This window comes from Anser brachyrhynchus, assembly GCF_964034855.1.
Source record: "Anser brachyrhynchus genome assembly, chromosome: 1".
In the NCBI taxonomy this organism is placed as follows: domain Eukaryota; kingdom Metazoa; phylum Chordata; class Aves; order Anseriformes; family Anatidae; genus Anser; species Anser brachyrhynchus.
Genome location: NC_137694.1, coordinates 59,562,601 through 59,585,241, shown reverse-complemented (window position 1 = coordinate 59,585,241; position 22,641 = coordinate 59,562,601). Strand labels below are relative to the sequence as shown.

Genomic DNA, 22,641 nt, shown 5'->3' with positions numbered 1-22,641 from the left:
GCCTAAAAACAGCTTTATGCAAAGGTGTTAGAAGTGTAATAGAATATGCTGAGATAAGGAGGACATCACTAGGTAATATCAACATGTCCCTGTTGGAGAAGTGCTAATGGAATTTTAAATCATCTTTTCTGTTCCTTAGGCCTCATAATGTGTGGTTTTCTTCACCTCAAGGACCCAAGTACATTATCTGATTTTTAAGCATTAACATATTTCTAGGAAACAGAATACCGAAAAACAAAAGAGAAGTGGAGATCATGGGAAGACCTCACTCACTTTTCTCTAAACCTGATTCATAATTTGTTTGAATTATATATACATATATATTTAAATGAAAAAGCTCTTGTTCAAAGGCTTTAAATTGTTGTATGTCACATTTCATCAAGAAACCATTTATAAATTTGTAGTATAATCCCTCCCCTCTCCCATCCCGGACCCCCCTGTCCCTCCAGGACCCCCCCCCCCCCCCCCCGATATGCACACTGGATTCCAGATGAGTTAATAACTGATCATGTTCAACACTCCATAAATTTCTTCTTTTTTCAGCCAACCACTTTTGAATATTTGCATGGGTTAGCAGAAATAGTTTGGTTATGAGAATATATTCTGGAGAGTTTAACAAATTTATTCACATGAAACATTATTGCAAAACATATCATACATCTCGCTGTACAAAGATGATGTTAGAGACTTAGGGGAAGAAGAACAAAAGTTTCAGTGCCAGAATGTAATGGGTTCCTTGAACCGAAGGTGGTTAACTATGCTTAGCCAAAAGAACTATACATCAAGAATGACAAATAGAGCAGAAAACTTACTCCAAGAATGTACAATAATTACAGTTAACATGTCTGAGAATATTTCAAGGAAAGCAATGGGACTTCTGCTAAGGGAATAGGTTGATGATCTGAACAATGTCCTTTCTTATAAGCATTCATGATGGTTAGTACTCTCAGAAGAAAGAACACCAGGAGACACTGGCTTTGTGTTTCCTGAGTACAAATGTAAAGAAACCAATGTAGCCATTAGAAATGGAAAGCTACAGGAACAGTAAGTATGAACCCCAATGGGTGCTTCCGCTTTTAGAGTTGGATAGGAATCCATGAGCTTCTGAGTGTATGGCAGCACTATGATGATAAAAAAAAGCAAGATCAAAAGTGATCATTGATAACAGAGAGCCAAAAGGCATCAGTACAACCTGTTTATGGGGAAATTGAGATTTTTTTGCCCTGTCTTCTATAGATATTGATTTCTGCTCAACTAAGTGGTTGAATTCATCTGTGGTGCTTGTTGGTTTTGGTTTTGACACTTGCTTTTTTAATCTGAGTCTTCCAAAATTCAAAAACATCTTGAGGGGAAGGGGATATAATTTAGCTACTAAATCCAGTGACCCAGCCCATACCCTATGTCTAATGCCAGGAAATACCAGCACTCCTTTGTGTTACATTACAATGTCTAATATGCTGAAAGAATATTGTCTTTCATTAAATTAAACAATCTTTCAGCAGCTCCTCAAGTAAGTCATATAACCAATAATTTTTTATTGCACAAACAGGGCTGAGATGTTCACTTTGCAGTTCAGAATCCTAGTCCTGCTTAGTGGCTAATCTGCATGTTGTTGCCTTCATATTACTGGTGCTGCCTGGAAGAGGACTACCAGTGCCATGCAATCAAAGATATTCATGTGACTGAACTCTAAGTTGTTAGTAGTTCCTCTGATATGTCACATCCCTTTGAACGCAGCAGTGCACTTATTTGAAAACAAAACCCCAAACAAAACCCAACTTGTTTCAAGCCTTCAGTGGTGTTATGACTGTGCCACTTCCCAGGTTAAAATAACTTTGCCTAAAAAATCTCAGTTATTTTTCGAAATATGTTATATCCATACACTAGTACACATTGGCTGGACACAAGTACAAACAGAGTCAAATGGTTGCAGAGGAGGCCTGCAGAAAGGGATCGAGGGGCTCTGGTTGGCAGTGGGCTCAACATGAGCCAATAGTGTGCCCTGGCAGCCACGAGGGCAAACTACATTTTGGGGTGTGTTAAACACAGCATGGCCAGCCAGTCAAAAGAGGTTGTTTTCCTGCTATATTTAGTACTGGTGCAGCTTCACTTTGAATATTGCAAGCAGTTCTGGACCCCACAATATAAAAAAGGTATTAGTGTGCTTGAATGTGTCCAGAGGAGGGCAACAAAGTTGGTAAAGGGCTGGAAGGCAAGTTCTGTGAGGAGAGGCTGGGGACACTTGGGTCGTCCAGTCTGGAGAATAGAAGGATCAGAGGTGACCTCATTGCTCTTTGCAACTTCCTGAGGAGGCGAAGTGCTGGCCTCTTCTCCCTGATAACTGATGGTAGGATGCATAGGAATAACACAAAGCAGCACCAGGGCATGTTCAAACTGGATATTAGGGAAAGATTTATTTACCATGGGGGTAGTCAAACACTGGAATAGACTTTGTAATGAGGTCATTGATATCCCATGTCTGTCAGTGTTCAAGAGGCATTTGGATAATGCCCTTAATAATGCTTTAACATTTGGTTAGCCCTGAACTGGTCAGACAGTTGGGCATGATAGTATTTATAGGTCCCTTCCAAATGAACTATTCTGTAGTAGCAAGTAATTATGCTCATATTGCAAATTTCTGCGTTATAATTAGCATTTTTGATGTTGCAATAGGAGTTTATTGGAAAAGACTACTTCAAAGCGTACCTATATGGTCTGCTGCAGAGCACTGAACTTTCTTCTCATGTGTACATTGATGTTTGCTGAAAACCTCTAATATTAAAAAAAGTCAAAACTTGACGTTCTATTAAAAAATTGTAGTCATTCTATTCCTAGAAAATAAGAGCATTCAGAAGATATTTTCTGCTCACAAATAAAAATGGAAGAAACATTTTCTCCCTTATAGACATAAGTATGTAATTTGAAATTATGGTCATGATGGATTCAGAAAGTTTGGTGTAGTAATTTGTCCTTACCAAAAAGGTAGCAATATTAGTAACAACTCTAATGCAGAAAACAGTGGACAATTAACAGGGACAATAAACTTTGAGGAAAGGTGAAATTAGATTTCAGATAAATGTATTAACAATTGATTCTATATATCTAAATTGCTGTGTGCTACAGCAATGCAGATCTCAACCTTCAGTCACCAATGGCAGAATTTGTCTTATACCAGTTAAAAGTGTTTTGATATATCTTGATTAGATATCTGTCTGCCAATTCTGAAATTTTAGCAAAGCAGTGAAAATTTGGCCTGCAGTCTAGGAGATGTAGGTTACTTTGGGAGCCAATGAGGTAACCTGGATAGTATTTTGTAAGGATTGGATTGGATTTTGTGTTGGATTAGACAAGATATATCTGCCCAAGTCTTCTCTCTCTGGCAGTGTCTGATGGCAGATACTTAGGGAAGAACATAAAAAGTTAGCATATGGACAGATGCTTCTGCTGCTATAACTCTGATATAGAAGCTTGCAGACCCAGAGACTGTAACTTTGTATTTAATGCAGCTTGAATTATTTGCCTTTCTGTAAGTCTATCATAACACTTCATGAACACACTTTCGCACTTCTTTGCAAATACTTCAATGAGTTCCACGCTTTAATTACACATTAATAAAATACTTCTTAGTTCAATGGGTAGTTAACACTGTAGTTTGGCCCCTGTCGGTGAACGATGACTAATTGTGACTTACAGAAGTTCTGTGCCTTTAACTGTCATTTGTCTCTTTTTCAAGGCCAAAGAGTTTTAGGTCGATTTACCCTCAGACCTAGGCTGCCCCATGTTGTTGATCCTTCTTGTCTTTTCGTTTTGTTTTGTACTGTTTCTAGTTCTGGCATATTCTTTTTGAGGAGAGATGACCAGAACCATTCACATGGTGGCTTTATAACATTTTCTGTTTTGATATTGACAGCAGATGCTTAAGTAAATTAGAGTAGGATATCATACAGAATGACTGCAAGTGGCACAATAGTCTTTTTGTTGGTTAGAAATTTCTACAGCAAAGACTAACCCTAATTCTCTTATCCACTTTATTGTGTGGGCCTGCATGTTTCAGTTTAGGGGGGAAAATGGTTGAATAAATAAATGAACTCCTAAAACTAGAGGAGGGAAGAAGCAATGTGAAACTGTGGCCTAAGAAATAATCTGCATTAGAATTGCAGAAATAGTTGCTTTTTTGAAACTTCAGGGAGGAGGTGAGGGGGTGAGTGGGGAGAGTAGAAATTCAGTGGTTGAACCCAAAAGAAATAAGTACTTGTGGTCAGCCCCAAATCAAATTTTTGTGTGAATTAAAACATTGAAAAAAATAGTCATTTCCAGTATGTATGGAGAAAATAGTTTCAGGATTTTTAGGGTCTGATCTCAACAGCAGAGGTTCTCAACAAATATTCACTCTTTGCACCATATGCTTTCATGACCCATTGTAACCCTGCATCCTGTTGCTGTGAATAGGAATAAAGGCCTTCCTATACATGTTTTCATTTTTTCTGTTTCTGAAAGAAATGAGATGTTGTTTAACAGCAAATCTAATTTGGATGTGATTATTACTGTTGAGAGAATAAGTGGCTGGCTGGCTGGGTAGGGAGCCAAAAAAGGTTTCTAACCACAAGCAAAGAGAACAAGATGGGACTCAGCAACTCCATGCCCTTGCCAAAAGGTCAACACTGGGCTTAAAGGAAGGTCCTTCTTGCAGGCATAAAGAAAACATCATCACATAACTAATCTGTGGCATTCCCCAATACACAATATGGTCCCAAAAGACCTGTAAGCATGTGAAGCATGTGTGAAGAGATCATAATCATGTAGTGCTAGCAATGAGAAGGTCTAAAGGAAAGACACAGAATTATGGAGTTCTTTTTTTTCCCCCCCTTTTTTTTTTAAATTTATTTATTTTTGTATCTCTACAAAAGAAACAGGTTCGTGGGTTGTTTTTTTTTTTGTCTTTTTTTTTTTTTTTCCTGAGGGCAAAGACTTGGATGCTCTGCTCTGTTCACAAGTGTCGTCTTGGCTGTGAATGGTTTGAAGTAACTGGGGAAAAGGGATGAGTCCCTGTGTGAGAACCCCTTCATCTTCCCCATCTTCTTATTGAGAAGTCAATAACCATACAAGAACTGCATGATTATGAGGTGGGAGGTGGTGGGGAAGAGAGTAAGGAAAGCAGGATGTAGGAATTATATTTTTTTTGTGCTGCCCCACCCTATCCTTGTAAAGAACCACATCAACAAGAACAGCCGGCGAACTATAAGATCTTAGGCTCAGATAGGGAAGATATTTAACTCCACCCTGAAATTCCTGAGTTTGTGCAGTCCCCAGATTCCTAGGCTCCTTGGAAATTTTCTTTGGCAAAAGTTTTAATGACAATGTAGAACAAGTGGAAGTTAATATAACAGAAGATTGCCAAGAAGTGTCCAGTGTATTGCGGTCAATAGGTTGTATAACCTCCATTATTCCAAAAGAGATGTTTCACTTTAGGCACAGTGGGCTTGTTCTGGGTCAATTAGAGTCTTTCTTTAATGCTTACATCTCCACTGCATGCTTGCATCACTACACTTGCAAAGAAACTGCAATTTTCAAATTGTACCACAGTTTGTACAGAGCCAGTAGCTATTGTACATGCCTAGAGTACAACTGTGAACGCTATCCCCCAGTTAGCTTGAACGGGAGAGTGTTCAGGAGTAACTCTGTCAGGAGTAACTGGATGGGTAAGTGTTACTTATAAAAATAGAAAGCATTACTTGCAAGAAGAACTGCAATTTCCTACATGCATCTGTTAATTTATAAGAATTACAAAGAAGTCATTTAAATTATGTAAACAGTCTGGGAATACTTTATCTTTAGAAAATTCAATCAGAAATCAAAATTGGGTGTACTTTTTAATATTCTTAAAACAAAACAAAACAAAACAAAAACACTAAAACCCCCCTACAGAAAGAAAATATTATTGTAAAAAGTAGTTTTGCCAGATCCCCAATTTTCTATCACAGAATTTCAACAACAATGAAAAAGTAAAAATCAAACAGCCCAAAGAACAAGAAAGATCAAATGAAATCTATGAAGTGAATCTCTTAAAATGGAAGGGGTAGCTGAAATTCTGTGAAGAAAAAAATATTAAGCTGTGTGGCCCACAATGGAATATTTGGGGAGTGTACCGAGACTTGTCTATGTCTTGTTGATTTGCTCTGAAACTGCTAAACAGCTAATGAAGCAAAAGTTCAACTCAAAACGTTTAATCTAGAGCTGACTGAAAAAAACATTTGGAGCAAAACACTTCAATATAAAATGGCTTTTTTCCAAAACCAGAACTTTCAGGAAAAGTTTTCATTTTTTTTATTGGAAGCAAATATTTTGGTCTTCTGTTCCCCTTCTCTTTTTTCTTCCTGCTTTCTCCTGCCACTGAATATAATGTAAAGACTAATGTGTAGGGATTACTTACTCCCAAAATTTTCATTTTTTACTCTTTTTCATTTGTGACCTTCCAAAACATTCTCAACTATGGAAATGTTGCAGAGTAACAACAACAACAACAAAAAGTCTTGTAACCATGCAACTTTTCCACAATAGAGAAGGCTTTGAAGATTGTAGGATAGTAAAAATATGCTTTCTTCTGAATAACCTTAGTGATGTTCACTGAAAATGAATGGGCTCAAAAATAGAAGATTCATTTAAAATCTTATAAAACCATACTTCAAGCCATATATGTAATGGCAATATCAATATCTTTTGTAAAACTTTTTCCATTTTTTTTTCCCAGCATCATACATTTTAATGTTAGGAAGTACCACCATATTATCTGGTTTTCCTGTACATGCATGTCACCTGCATAGCATGTCACCAGTTAGTCCTGTTTGAGCTTATAACTATGCCCCATTAATGTGGGACCTTCTGGGATTGCTAGTGAACCTCTGTTTTGTTCATAACCTCTACAAGGATGCTCTTGACCAGATCTTGAAACTTTAATAGCAATAGATTTTAATAGCAAGGTCATGCTGGCAGAAGCATCTGATGCAGACCCCCCAGAGAAGGGCAAACTAATTGCTGCTGGAGCTTCTTGAGTGACAGTCAGGTGTTAGGGCATGAATGTGCCAAGCCAGCCTCTCACTACACCACTACAAATCTCAAAGTTTGCCAGGCTTTCTAACCTGCTGATTGGCAAATAACTACTGCACAGCACCATTGTCGTGGTCCCACCAAAGTAAAATCTACTGACACTGAAGGAAGAATTATTTGGCTTCCCTTGGCTGTGAACAACTTGTGTGTTCACCACCATTTGAGGATGGCTAGTGGCAGGTCTGGGAGAAGAGTTGAGGGGCACAAACACAACAGACAGTGGCATGGAGCTCTGGTTTTGAAACAGGAAAGACTTTTGCAGCATCCTAGATTTTATAGAATGGGTGCAAGAAAAGTATGTCAAGAGAAGGCAACAAGTAGCTGTGAGACTAGGAAGAAGTCCAAGAGTGATTCTAGATTTTAAACAATATATGATCAAGATTAAAGGCTAAAGGAAGAAAACAATCTCAAAGGAGTAAAAGAATCATACAAGAGCTTTTTGTAGTTGTGAGGAAGGAGGGGGAAAATATGTAGAAGAGCATTTAAAGTAGAGAAACATAACATAGGAAAGAAAAGTAATGATTTGAGAAATGTGTGTCAAAGTTGATTCAGAAATAATAGCTTTGAGTAGGTGTGAAGGGAAGAAAAAAGATCGCAAAGGAAGTGGCAGGGAATACAGAAAACACATGGGGATGAAAAAAGTCAGAAGCTCAGAGAAATATAACAAGGAATTGTAAGGAGGAACGTTTTGGGGTAAAAGGCAGGCTGATATAGGCATGCAAAGAAGCCATTATCTTTTTTTTTTCCTTTTTTCTTTGTCTCTGCTATTGTTTATATTCCACTGAGGACAGTGGGATCTTTCTATCCCTGTCAGTGCTGCTGATACTACCTCTGGGTTGGTTGGTGCGATAGTCATATGTGGTGATTTTACTGTGCTAGGCAGCTGAACTCCACCACAACCGTGTCATTGGAGGCTTTACACAGAAACTAGAAGAATATGATTTTACGTACTGTCAACGATGCATGTGTAGCTAACAGGACAGGAATCAAGCCTACACTGACTCTAGAAAATTCACCAATGCCAGTGAATGTTCCTGAGAACTGAAGACCTCTTTTCTCTCTTAAATTGTTAGCACGGATGCTGGCAATACTCTGACCCAGGTCAGATAGCACTGTTCTTGACAATTCCCAAGGACGGTTTGGGAATTAGTGCATGCCAAAGGTAGTTCCCAGTAGGCAGTTTGGATACACTCGGCCCAGTTTGGCCAGTGAGGGATATGAATGGGATTGAGGCAGTTTGCTCTCTGCCAGATGTCCTTTGGGCCAGGGAACATTTCTTAGCACAATTTATAGCATGGATGCAGCCAAAGAGTGCATTTCTTTAAACAAGAGGATGCAGTTACTTCTTAGCTTAGAGCAAGGTTGGCTTCCTTTAGATAGGAAAAGGTAAAAAAGTTTAAAGCTACTGGAAGAGCAGCCCCAAGTCTGAGTACAAGAGGCAACATACACCAAGCAGCAGAAGCACCTCCAGGCAATGGAAGAATGGTGAGTTGTGGAATTAGATGTGCCAGTAGAAATCTTGAGGTGAGGGGCAGAGGTAACTAAGTAGAAGATGGAGCTGTGTCTGGATGCACTGAAACCATTGACTTCCATGCTCAAGAGTATTAGTGCTGCGTTTGAACAGATGATATAACACATGGAGTTCTGTCCATGGTCGCACTCATAGGCAATAAGGCATAATATTGTGTATGAAAGTGGGTGGTGTTTCTTGCTTAGTGTCTTCTCTAGTTGCTATTTTCATGAAAATACATGTGGTGAGTTGTGGTGCTGTATGCAGGACACTCAGTTATGAAAGACTTGGATCTAGTATGAAACATGCAAAAGCCTAACTTGCAAATTGGCAGATGATCTCATGGAGAGACCTGGAGGTTAGGTACAACTAGACCCAAAAGTACACAGTTTTCAGGTTTCTTTTCACCTACTGTTAGCATTAGTCAATGCCCATGACACGTTGAAGATGGAAGACGCTTTATAAACTTAACACATTTACAATTCATTTAATTTTATTGGCTCATATCATTGGTTCTTTTGTATCTAGAAGCAACCAGTCAGATGAAATAAAATGTTTAATTAAAAAAAAGAAAGTTTGTTAATGCAAATAGCACATCAATGAAGACAGTATTTTATTGGGCCAGAAGTGTTGCTCTTCTCTGTAAGCAAGCAGAACCTACAGGAAGATTCTGAACTTTTGCAGGATGTTGGAGTGTTGGAGCAATTGGAGCAATGGAGCAATGTACTGTGATTTTTGTCAAAATCCTCTGGACTTGTGTTCTCCATCTGTTTCCATTCAGGTCAAGTGCACATGCTTCTCATTTATTACTGTCTGTCATCTGCATGACAGGAACACCTAGAGGCCCCACCTGAGATCAGCTCCTGCCAGTCCTAGACACTGTACAGAGACTGACTCAAACAGTTTACAGTCCAAAAGGCTATGACAAAAAAAGGATGAAGTAAAATGAATTCAGGTGAAAAATCAAGAGATGCAATGCAAGCACATTATGATGAAATCCTGTCCTCGTGTCAGTAAAAGTTTCATTTCCATGTAACCTGGATTTGTACCCCAGCTGACTTGTCCAAATTGTCCAAAACTACAGAGGAAGTCTGCATCAGAGACAGGAATTGAACTCAGAGTCCCTGTCCAGTGACACCATCCTTCCTGCCAAAGGGGTAAAATGATTTAGACGTGCCCCATGCGTGGCCCTCTGAATGAAATTAATGGAAGCTATATTAATGGAAGGCCTACAGGCTTGGGCCATTTGTTTCTGCTCCATGCTTTTCCTTCACATCTTCGTTCTGATCACAAGAGAGATGAATAAACTCAGCAGGTTCACAAAGAAGGCATATATGAATCTTTTACAGCCAGAGTGTAAGCTTAGGGTTGGAATAAGTCCAAAGCCTCAAAAGGAAATTCAGTTGAAATGACCAAGTTTTGCCTGGTTTGGGGTCAAAACCTAGTGAAAACAACACTTCAGATGGTTTCTGTATAAAAACATAAAGCCACCCAGATTTATAGAAAACCACCTCAAATTTTCTTACTGTGAAGCCAGGTTCAGAAAGAAGGCATGGAAAATTGAGTAATACTGCCCAAGTTCCAGGTTAATGGCAAAGGTTCAAAATATTTTAAACCTGCTCCATTCTAGATTCATTTCACTTCTAAAACTTGGCATAAATCCAACAGCTACCTGAAATGGTACCAAGACACTTCCCAGTTATTTGTAGTCTCTTCAACCAAAGTTTAGTATTTGCTAAACTTTTTGTTCTGTTTCATGACATCTACGTTTACAGCTCCTTCCTCAGGGACTCACATTGATACTGTCAGAAAGCTCCTGACTTCCAGTGTCCCTTGGAGTTTTAGTTTCAAGAATTTAACTTCTAGATAGGTCCAAGCAAAGGAGATAAAACACTGAGGTCTAAATTAAATACAGTCTGAGAGTTCTCCACAATGACATACCACCAGCATGTGTCAGTGAAAATACACTGTTATAAAAATATAGCAAACCAGTTATTTTGGTGAAGCTATAGCTCATGAAGTCTTGTTCTTGCAACAGTTGATAGTAGTCAGATTTAGCTTGGATATTCTAAAAGGCCTTTATGTTCTCTGTGTAATGTGAGATAATAATCCTTCCTGTGGACTGAAACTTTATGGTATTAGGTAGTGAATTAAAGATATGCAAACAATGATGTACTAGCCAATTTTGTATTGCAAGAACCGTGGAAAATAACACCTCTCAAGACAGAAGGGTCCTGGTTCAAATCACACTGAAAATACATGCACTTCAGTTCTTCATCAAATGCGAGCATGTGTACACTGCTTTAGTCTGGAGTAGACAGTCACTAGCTTTTAATCAAGTCAAGTGAAAAAATTGCTATGTTTTCTATAAAGTCTTTCTCTGTAGGAAACTCTGAATGATGAAACGATAATGAGGCATTCAAGAAAGAAAGAACTGGAACTCACTAAATGTGTTTAAAAGCTCTTTGATAAAAGAGAAGTTGTGTTCACAGACATACTTGAGTTCTGGTATCCCATGCTGCCTGTTATCTGTGATAAGCTAAGAAAAACTGCTCATCATGCTGTTCCTACAATGTTCTCCTTTAAATCATTTCCATCACAAATCTAAATCAGGATAGTAATGTTATTCTAGGAATAAAATACAAAAAAATAACTACTACTGCATAAGGCAACACACCAGTAATTGTGTGTGAATTTTTAGTAGTTGCCTAGTTGTCTTTAGCCTTTTCTGAATGGAGAAGAGTTTTCATTCAAAAATAAACACTGTTTCAGTTTTATTTAAAGCCTGCTAAAGTTAGAAGTGGTTATCACATTATATGAGTACCATTCCTCCTTTATAATACTGGGAAACAAAGATGCAAGAGAAAGTAAAAAGGAGAATATGCAAGTTTCAAGTCAACTATCTGACACCTAGCCTTGAAAGGAGAGGCCCATTTTAGAATCAGTTTACTTACATTTGTATTATGTTTGCTGTCAGATGTACAATAGCTGGTAGGACACAGGTGACCTAGGGAACTGCCTGGAGTTAGATCCTACAAAAATTACAAAGGAGGAATCATGTCCAATCTATGAGAGATTGATAAATGTTTTGATAAGAAAACTTTGATTTCATTTCAGTGCTACCATCTGGTGGGCAAAATGCAGACAGCAAAAATCACATTGTTATTACACTGGAACATTCTGATACAGTGAGTTTTTGTTTTACTTTGTGAAGGAAACATAAGATATTATTAAAACAACTTGAACATCTGGTTTGGGGATAAAGTCATTTTGCAGTGCTGCTGCCAAGCCTCAGGGCCAAGCACAAAGAGAACAACCTTCCCTTCCAGCCTCTCTATAACGTTTAACACCAAACTGTAAAATTTCATGTCCAACACAAATGAAGAACAAACTATACTGAAGCTATGGCTGTACATGTCTAGAGAAATTCACCTGATAGTTGGAATGTCAAAGAACTATAAGGGATTAAAACTGCAGAATTACAAAAGCCAACAGCAGGGAAAGAGAATCTAGTTTATTTTACTATGGGTAAGTTAAAGACAAAGTTACATCAGGCATTCTGAGAAAAGAAGAGGAAAGGAAAGTCACTAGGAAATCTTTGTAATTATGTATTGAAAGGCTCTGCTAAGATGCCTTAATGAAGAGCAGTGCTGTTTTCTGTGGTACACTTAGAACTTGCAATGAGAAGGTGGAAACACCGGGCAGATCTGACCTTCTCCAACTACTGCCTGAACTTTGAGGATCTGGAAGAGAAGTGACTAATCATTCCAATTTTGTATCACTTACTCTCAAACGACTCTGACCCCAAACCTCCAACATTTATATAAACTCCCCCCATGCCCCCCTCCCCCCCATTAAAATGTACTGTCATACATCGGATGACTTGAAATTTACAAAACTTCAGGGAGATTTTCCTGAAAACTTCTCTTCAGATTTGAAGTCCTGGTGTCATTAACCTTAGTGTGGCCGACATTTCACACATGATATTCTTATTCTTTCCTATACTGTAATTTTCTTAGATGTAAATAAGACTTAGTCATTGATGTTTCTAATGCTACAAGTCCCTACTCCAATGCTCTGTTCAGTCATCTGTACACACCCAATGTGGAACTGTTGTTTAAAATGTGATTGAAAGTGTATCATACCATCTAGGATCACCATAACCTTTAATCTGGCATAAATTTATGAAAATATAATCCAGTTTAGCAAAATTTAATCAATAATGCTTTTGTTGGTGGTGGTTGGTGGGTTTTTTTGTTTGTTTGTTTGTTTGCTTTTTGTTTTGTTTTGAGCAGGTGTGAATATGCCATCGCTGCTTCCAGCGTTTGATACATGAAATTCTTTGGTTTGACTCAGCAGACTTTGTATAGTAATCTTCTGTGTTTAACTGCTGATAGTGTTATTTTTTGAGTTTTAGGTAATGTAAATCTGCTACTCCAGAAGGTCAGCCAGTAGGTGACTTAATGTCTCTAGAAACTTCCTCTAATGAGTACAACAGTATTTCATGATAACTTCAACCTTGGTAATAAGGTTCACAGAGATCTGGTCAAGCATTCCAAAACTTCAGCTTCATCAGGAAATTTGTACTGTAGTTGAATGGGAATAAATAACCATTTTCTTAGATTTGTCTCATATATTCCTCTTCTGAGTTCCTGCCAGCTTGTCTGCTAGAACAAATATCCATTCTTTCAGTATAGATTAAAGTGAATTGTATTTCTCCTACTACAATCTTGGCTCTTGACTTACAAATGATAATGATCAAATGCAAGAAAGACTGAGACGAGTTACTACATTATATGTAAAGAAATGAAAACCATTTTTTTGACTATTCATAAAATATGTTTCTGAGCTTTGAGCGCCTCTACACATTTTATGTTGAAAAGGCAAAAAAAAAATAAAATTAGAAATTCTCAGCTTTTAATGCCAGAAGGGCAGAACAGAACAGCTGCTGTCCATTTAATCTGATTTCCTATAGCAGATATTTGAAGAGAATATGGAAGTTCAGTGTGGCTTTGGGGTGTTTTGTTTTGCTTTGCTTGTTAGCTTTTTTTTTTTTTTTTTTTTTTAATGCAAGCTTATTACCATTATTTGTGGAAAGTTCTTTTGCAGTATCCCAGAAACTGCTCCTATTGAGACCTCCTATACATAGGAAATGACACAATTCTGCTTCTCTCAGTGCCCTGTAATTTTTGTGGGCCAGTGCTTTTTGGAACAACTTTTGCAAAATGCTGAACTTGAAAGGACCTTGGGGGCAACCTGGGGGATTGCTACCGTGCACTTTCCCTGGGCTTAACTGTCCACTAGGCATCTGCTCTTCATACTTCATCATACTCTTGTCTGGGCTAGGCAAAACTTACCTGAGCTTGTTCAGACATTCGGGGCACTGTACGGACCCAGTTAACCTAGGAGGCAATGTTTTGTTTTCCCTTATAGCAAAGTCACCTCAAAACTGTTGAGCCCAGAAGAGGAGCTGCTGCAATCTAGTATGACATGATCTTCCCACTGTGGGAAGCATGGCTGCATGTCTCCCAGGCCTGGGACCTCAGAGGGATCTGGGAATCTGGAGCAGCTGCCTTACACCAGGGTCAGCATCCTGATTCCCTGATACTGCCCTTCATCTCCAGCTGAATTCAAAGCTTAGCATATGCTTTAACTCCCATAGAGATGGGGTCTTTGTCAGAGAGGCAACTGATTTTAGCTCTCCTTAAACTAAATTATACTGGATTCTTATCTTTCCCCCTTTATTTCAAGCCTTTCTTGTATAACACCAGCCATAACTTATTCCCTAGGAATTCCTTTATTTAACATACTTCTTCTTTTTGATTGCCGTGGTATCTTTTAGAAGGAGATCCAGTTCTAATTTGAAGACTTGATCTCATAAGTTTTTCTTCCCCTCCTCAATATTCAGTGACCCTGATACATATGTGTGTAAGCATTTATTTATTTCTTGGCTTAGAAATAGAACAGTATATTGCCAGGGAAAAGACATAAATAGCATGCCCAAAAGAAAAGAGTGAAAAGAAAACTGTAAGGATTCCTTACTCATATTTTAGTGCCTCTTCAAGAAAAATTGTTTTTGACACTTCTCACAATTTTTGGCTTGCTCTTGTGGCAGTTTACAATAACCATTTTGAGGTAACTGTTCTTTACAGAAAAGGACTGGATAAAGCAACTCTATCAGGATAGGATACTTGTAGTACTGTAGGATCAACATTCCTTTGAGATGACTCAGGAAACCTGCTAGGTTTTCCCTTTCAGTATACATTTTTTTCTGATGACCCACACAGATGAGTACGTGAAGGTTGTCCTGGGCTCTGCTCTTCCATACGTGATCTGTTTGCCACCACTGGAATGACCTGTTCCTTCACAAAGCTATTCTGACCTTCATATTTTCTTTATCACAGACCACAGTAGTATCAGTGTTAAGAATGCTCAGAGATATTCCCAAAAGAGGCATATGGGGCTGCTTACTTCCTCCACAGGAGATCCAAGTTAATTTTTAAACTGAAATGAGAGCAACAAAGATGGAGTCCAGTAAAGACATATCAATATGTCTAGCAATACTAGATTTGAGAGAAGCAATTTCCTGTATTTGATGTTTTAGCATGATGAGTGGTGAAGTAATGACTATTTTCAATAACAGCCTTTTTTTTTTTTTTTCTAGTGGAAGTTCATTCCCTTTTCATACAGCAGCTGTTTCCTACATGATGACTTTAAGGCTGCACACATTACAGAGAGTTATTTAAAGCGACAATGGCTGGATGTGCTTCAAATATGTCAGAAGAGAACCCTACTGACCATCAAAGTGCCTCGAGTGGGTAGCATGGGATCAGAAGGTGTACAATTGTATTCCTATCAGTTAGAAACCACAAGAGTCCATGTACCCTGGCTTTTTTTTATTAATCCGTGCATTAGCAATAATTTCACATGCATTCTGCCAACTCCCTAGGCTTGCCTGGTTGCAGGGTTCCTTCTGCCAGATTTTTCAGCATGTTTTCTAGAGCCCCTCTCTGGGGGATCAGTCCCACCTCTGTTATGTCAGAATGGATAACCAGGCACTTACCTCAGTAAGTTATCAGAGCTTATACAATATTTCCCAGCAGGCTTCGCTCTGGATAATAGGGCAGGCTGTCTCTGGAAAACACTAAGGATTTGTGTTGAAGTCCTTTTAGAAGCTATGGCAATAAAAGGCTTAGAGTGATAGTGGCTATTGAGAATTTGTTTTCTCCATTGTTGTTGAGGTATATATATCAACATATATATACATATACTAACACATATATATATTAGTTTATTCCTCATTCATCTTTTTGTTTGTTAGTGATAGTATCCATTCATGTTATGAACTCTGAATGCTCTTATGATCCTTTTGTAGCCAGCAATGATGTCTGGCACTAGAATATTTGATTGTGGACAGCAGAAGAGAAAGTGAAAATATAACCTTCCTATAGAAATAGTAGAAATTTCACAGGAGAAGACTGAATATACAGATTACAGAACAACTCTCCCATGTAACTGGCTGGCTTCCTAGGCCTTTGCAATTTACAATTAATGGCACTAGGTCACCATTTACCTGCTTTTGCTGATTTTTTTTGAATAGTACCACAGCATCATGAGTGAAATTCTTGAATTCCTGCACTCACTTTTCCAAGACCCAGTAGACTCTGGTGAAATCATCAACCTAGTAGAATCATATAAAGGTTTGGGTTGGAAAAAACTTAAAGATCATCTAGTTCCAAACCTTCTGCCATGGGTAGTGGACACCTTCTGCTAGACCAGGTTGCCCAAGGCCCTAACCAACCTGGCTTTAAACACTTCCAGGGATGGGCATCCGCAATGTTTCTGGGCAACCTGTTCCAGTGCCTCATCACTCTCTGAGTAAATAATTTCTTCCTTATATCTAATCTAAATCTTTCTTCATTTTTTTTTTTGGTCTAAAGCCATTACTCCTTGTCCTATCACTACACTCCCTGACAAAGAGTTCCTCTCATGCTTTCTTGTAGGCCCCCTCTAGGTACTGGATGGCTGCAATGAGCAGCACATTCTCCCCAGAGCCTTCTCTTCTCCAGGCTGAACAACCCCAATTCCCTCAGCCTGGCATTTCACCATACCTATGGAACATGTTCTAAAGATTTTCATTAGTTTACCATTACAATTCATCTCTACAGATGGAAAAAGAAAAGGCATTTTTGAAAGTTCTGTGGCCACTAATCCCTGCCTTGGGGCAGAACTGGTTATGACTTGACATTTTCAAATGTGAGGTTCCCCAGTGTCTGAGAGCTGCTCCCTGCACTGCTGTGATGGGACAAGGCAAAGCTGAGAGTTTCACTTTTCATTAGAACACCATTCCCATGAGTCCAAACTGTCAGTGGTAAAATACAGGCTGAGTATATTCCTATTGAAGTAGATTATTATGTTTGCATGTTGTCAGTAAGAACTAAACCATGGTATTTTATACACTTCTGTTGAGAAGCTGGGTCCCCTTTTACAGTAACAGAAAAAACTCGTGTTTTTTCATGGGAATTATAATGAATGGTTAGGGCCAAATCTTAAATGAGAGGTAATTCTGTTTTTGGAGAGACAGTTAAAAGCTGATCTTCACTGGTCAAGTCTTCTGTTCTTAAGGGGTGTTATGCTACCTGATTTACCCTCTACCATGTCATGATTCTCATCAAGCTGGGAGAAACCAACCTTTTCTTACTTTTTTAGAAGATGCAGACAATCCCAGTGAAATCAGAGCATCTCTCTTTGCATTCTTAACCATGTTTACTGGAGCAGGGCCTTGTGCATTAAAATCCAGTTGAAACACAGAAGGTTACATTAAAGGACTAAAGAAAAACAAAGGATATGTCAAAAAAAAAAAAGTTATTTTCATGGACCTCTCACAACAGGTTTCATTAGTGTTTAAGTCAACTCTTGGCACTCAAAACTCCTGAGAGTGAACATTTGCATAAGTTATGTATATATGAGCTTCTGTTAAGACTAAAACACACAAGCCTTCTGACAGTGTACTTGCAATTCTACATACCTTTCCCTGTCCCTCTTTGCACTGAAATCAGTTAAAACCTGAATCCAGGACAGAAACATTGCCTTTCTTTAAATATTAAAAGTAAGCTTGATTATTTATTTCTTACTACTAATTCATTCAAAACACTGAAGAACTCATTTTTTTCTTTGGAAGTTCCTAATCCAGAGTAAAAAGAAAGAGTTATGTTGAGTTGCATACAATCTGGTATATTTGGCAGAATTTTTCCTTGGTTTCAGCATCATTCTTTGCTCCCTAGGTAGCGTGTGGTCTAAATGAAGCCTTCAAAATAGAGCCTGTACACAAGCTGAACTTCTGATCTACACTTCATGCTTCAGGCCAGTTTCTTTTGGAAGGTTTAATTCAAAAGGTTTAATTCAAAAGGAGTGGATAAAACCTACTACTGACTTCACTGAACTTGGGACCAGGATAATGAGTATATAGTACTTCCAGTATATATACCCACATTTGTAGATAGAGGGTTTTTGTTTGTAATACAGGAAAACTTAGCAAGTCCCAGACATCTGCAATGCAGACAGTAGACAAAACTGCAAGCAAGTAACTAAACTTAATAAATAAATAAATAAATAAAAATTATAGACAATACATTTCCATAAAGGCAAGATAAAGTTCAAAGAGAAAGCTAGACTCAGACATTCAGTTATGAGAGATTTATGACTGTACTGGAGAAATATTTAAATATGACAGTTCCCATGCAGATAAATAAAATGCATTCCAATATCCTTATGTTAGTCTCTCTTTATGTGAGTTTATGCCAGAAGTCAGTCTAATGATAAGGATTTGCTACTGCAAATAACTAAAAATTAATCCAGATGTTGGTGTTGGTTCTTAAGGGAGTAGAAAGTAGATACATTGAAGGCAATGAAGCTGCTGTTGATGGTTTCTTATCTTTAGTATTACTTTATATAATGTGTGGTAGGGATGAAAGCTGTGTACAGAATGGATGAATGATATTTAAATACTTGATACGGGGCAGTAAGAAGGAAACAGATTTTGTATTGGATGGTGGATAATCTTAAAGCATCTAGGCTATCTTCAGTTCTTATGCCGAATTTGGGTCCAGTCTCATTTAATGTCTTCGTTGATGATCTGGATGAAGGGGTAGAGTGCACTCCCTCAGTAAATTCACAGATGACACAAAACTGGGGGAGTGGTTGATTCACCAGACGGCTGTGCAGCCATCCAGTGGGACCTTGGCAAGTTGGAGAGGTGGGCTAACCAGAATCTCATGAAGTTCAACAAGGAAATGTGCAGAGTCCTGTGCCTGGGGAGGAACAACCCTAGGCACCAGAAGGAACAACCCTAAGCACCACGACATGCTGGAGGCCACCCAGCTGTAGAAAAGGACCTAGGAGTCCTGGTATACACCAAGTTGAACATGAGTCAGCAATATGCCCTTGCTACTAAGAAGGCTAGCACCATTCTTAGCTGAATTGCCAGCAGGTCAAGAGATGTGATCCTTCTGCTCTACTCAGGATTGGTGAGTCCACACTTAGAATACTGTGCCCAGTTCTGCTCCCCTCCTCCCCCAGTACAAAAGAGACCTAAATACACTGAAGAGAGAGTCCAACAGAGGGCCACCAAGACGGTCAAAGGACTGGAGCACCTCTCCTCTGAGGAGAGGCTGAGAGAGTTGGGACAGTTCAGCCTGGAGAAGAGGAGGCTCAGGGGCAACCTTACCAATGTCTATAAATACCTGAAGGGTGAGTGCAAAGAATACACAGCTAGGCTCTTTTTCAGTGGTGCTCAGTGCCAGGACAAGTGGCAGTAGGCACAAACAAGCGGCTCCATCTGAATATCAGGAATCTCTTCTTTACTGTGCAGGAGATGGAGCACTGGCCCTGGCTGCTGAGAGAAGTTGTGGAGTCTCCCTCATTGGAGATCTTCAAAATCCCTCTGGACATAGTCCTGGGCAACCAGCTGTAGGTGGCCCTGCTTGAGCAAGGGGGTTGAACCAAATGACTTCCAGAGGCCCCTTCCAGCTTATATCATTCTGTAATCTTTGATTATTCTGTGATTTCACATCTTTATTTAAAAAATATGATTCTGTTTAGGCCTTTTTAAGGGAAAACTGAAGTGGTTCTGCTGCTAAGGCTTATTTTTTGGCCATATCTGGGAAAAAAAAAAAAAAGTATTGCTTTTCTTTGTCAGCCTAAATACCATGTTGTAATATGGGATGAGATGTGATCCACTTGGCTCTACTATAGATTATGGGATAGTGCAGGGCCAAAACAACTGCTCCTTCCTAGTGCACAGGAGGAAGGCTACTACTCATGGAGCATAATTTCCTGGGAACAATGCAAGCTGGGGGGTACCATTCAGTCAGACAAAAGCACCAGTTAGTGCTTTTGAATCGATTTGCTGAAGTAGAAATAGCAATATCAGCTAAAAGAGGCCACAAGGGGCAGAGAGTAGAAAAAGCAGGGAGATGAACACCAAAGCTCCATTCATTCTTCCAAAAGTTTGAAACCTAATTCCAGCCTAAATTTAGTCCTAGCCAATCAAAAATCTTTGACACAGTTACTGTGTTTAGATTTTTGACTTTCTTCTCTGTATCTAGTTTTGCAGCTTCTCTTATGTCTGATGAACTTAGAGAATCATTGTGTCATCTGACAGCCTTTGTTTTGCTAGGTTGAACACGCTGCTGTTTTAGGTCCTCTCCTGTGAGGTAGGCTCTGGTCAGCTGGAAGTTCTCTGTACCTGCTTCATTTTGAATATGTCTTTTTTACAGATGGGTGGTCAGAATTGTATTGTGTTCATAATGGAGGTTTGCCAAAGCATTTCACAATGGCATTAATACTTCCCTTTCTTTAGTAAGACATGCTAGATTCACAGCTGTCATCTTCTTTGTGGTAGCATCTTGTTAATGACTTGTCATCAAACCTTTCCCTCTTCTCCTATCCTAATAAAAGTTGTAGCTGTAAACTGTAAGAAAGATTTAGTTGCAAGGTTATACTTGAATATTGCTGTAAAAATTTCCAATGAGAAGTTCCTTCTGTTTGTATTTTTCATGCAAACTCCAACCTCAGTAGCCAAAAGATTTTAATAGGCACAATATTTATAGGTAAAGAGTCAAACAAGTAAAGTTTTTGTTGTTGTTGTTGTTGTTGTTTGGTTGGTTGGTTGGTTTTGTTTTGCTTTCCTTCCCCTTTTTCATCCTGTGAGTATCACAAAAGATGCAGGCAGTAAGAAGAGTAGAGTCAAACTATGATAGATGGTCCCACTTCCTCCATTTTGGAGGGTGCAAAGGAGTCACCAGCTGACTAGCAGGACCACATTATTTAGGTGATCCACATCTTCCTTATAACCACTTGACGCAGTGACTGGGATGACACCAGCAAACTACAGAATGCTCTGATGGAAGGTCCTTACATAGTGCCAACAACTATGGACAAGATTGCAAGTGGTGCCTGCTCAACTCTGTGTGCCTTCCCTCTCCCAGCTACCTGGGTCAGCAGAGTTATTTCTGAACAGGCATCAGTGCCTGTTCTTAAGGAATACACAAAAACTCACAGGCATGACAGTACAGAAAAGCTGAACTGCAGTGGGGGTTTCCCCATTCTCTCACTAGCATAAACCTTAATGTTCCTTGCTATCCCAAATCACCATTTCCTCCCTAATGGGCCCCAAACCCCATCTCTCAAATTTGTGATTCCAGGATGCCTATACAACTACAGAATTGTGGGCCATATGATGATTAGTCTTATGTCTCAGAAAAATGTTTAAATTGGGTGGTGTCCCTGCCTGTCCAGGGGGGCTGGAACTAGATGGTCTTTACAGGTCCCTTCCAACACAATCTGTTTCTGTGCTTCTATGGAACTGGTCTGTGTTGTTCTGCACATCACAGACATGATCATTACCATAAGCCTGAGTTTGGGAAATTTGGGTAATTACTACCAACACTAGCTGATAGTTCCATCAGAATGCTGCCAGGAATACCTGGTTCCTGGTTGATGTAAGGCATGAGATGGTTTACCTGTATTTGTAGGGGATAAATGTCCATATTGCTAGCAAGGAATCTAGAGACAGTCTTCCACTAACAGGAAAGGTGAGTTGCTGGAGAGACAGGCTGGATTTTTTCTTAGTCTCTAAAGACACTTTCCTCTCTCCCTTAACCACAGATTGACAGGCATTTCCCAGTCTACTTCTGTGTATCCCTCTCCAATGAAAGTACAGGAAACCAAAAGGAAACAGCTAATAAGTCAGCCCTGAGGATGGCACAGGACTGTCAGTGACAGCACCTACTCCCCTCTACATTTGCCTAACTCTTCACTGGTTAAGAAGCCCACATAATTCTCTGCACCTAAGTTCCAGTGTTCAGGACTTAAAATCTAGATGAAATAAGCCCTAATTAAGATCCTAGGAATGGATTAGGTGGAACAATTAGTATTCACAAGAAATCTATTAGAAATTCATTAGGAATACAGTTTATTTCCTCAAAGCCTATTGGTATATTAATGCAGTTCTTACTACTACTATAGACACCAGTAATAATAAACATCACAGCTTATACAGTATCTGAAGGACACCTATGGCTAATATAAAATATCACATATATTTTGGATAATTCTTCATTCAGTAATTAACCTACTGCCTGTCTGCCTCCTTTGGGCATTTGTTGTTGATGCTGGTTATTGTGCCACTGTAGCCAAAGTTCTTCTTCGAGGCATGATTCTTTGCCTTCCTCTCATGATTCATGTGGTTTGTTTTCCATCTTTTATTCCTGTGGGTAGAAAATTCAGCAATCAGCAACAACTTACCGTTTTTTATTTAAGACATTATTTAAGACATTATTTATTTAATTTTATTTAAGACGTTATTTATTTTATTTAAGACACACACTTTTGTGGTAAGACCACTGTATGTGTGCAAAAGTAGCTTTACTGTTATGCTCATGCTCCCATGATCCTAAAATATTTATTCAAGTCCCTCAGTAGTTTCTTTGCCACCTCAGGGTCCCTGCATTACCCTGTTTAAAGCT

At 38.9% G+C, this 22,641-nt stretch overlaps 1 protein-coding gene across 15 annotated transcripts in view; it reads left to right on the top strand.

Annotated features, from left to right (window-relative positions):
• The window catches only part of LOC308179238 (uncharacterized protein), a 213,420-nt gene that overhangs the window by 124,720 nt on the left and 66,059 nt on the right, over positions 1-22,641 (top strand). For 2 of the 15 annotated variants that reach the window (XR_013940293.1, XR_013940294.1), the window contains one exon: positions 15,279-15,428. The exons of 12 other annotated variants lie outside the window; for them this stretch is intronic. The gene's annotated coding sequence lies outside the window, so the exon portion shown is untranslated. Of the gene's footprint in view, positions 1-15,278; positions 15,429-17,898; positions 19,186-22,641 lie in introns of those variants that run through there. One more of the 15 variants, XR_013940302.1, reaches the window with a different exon arrangement.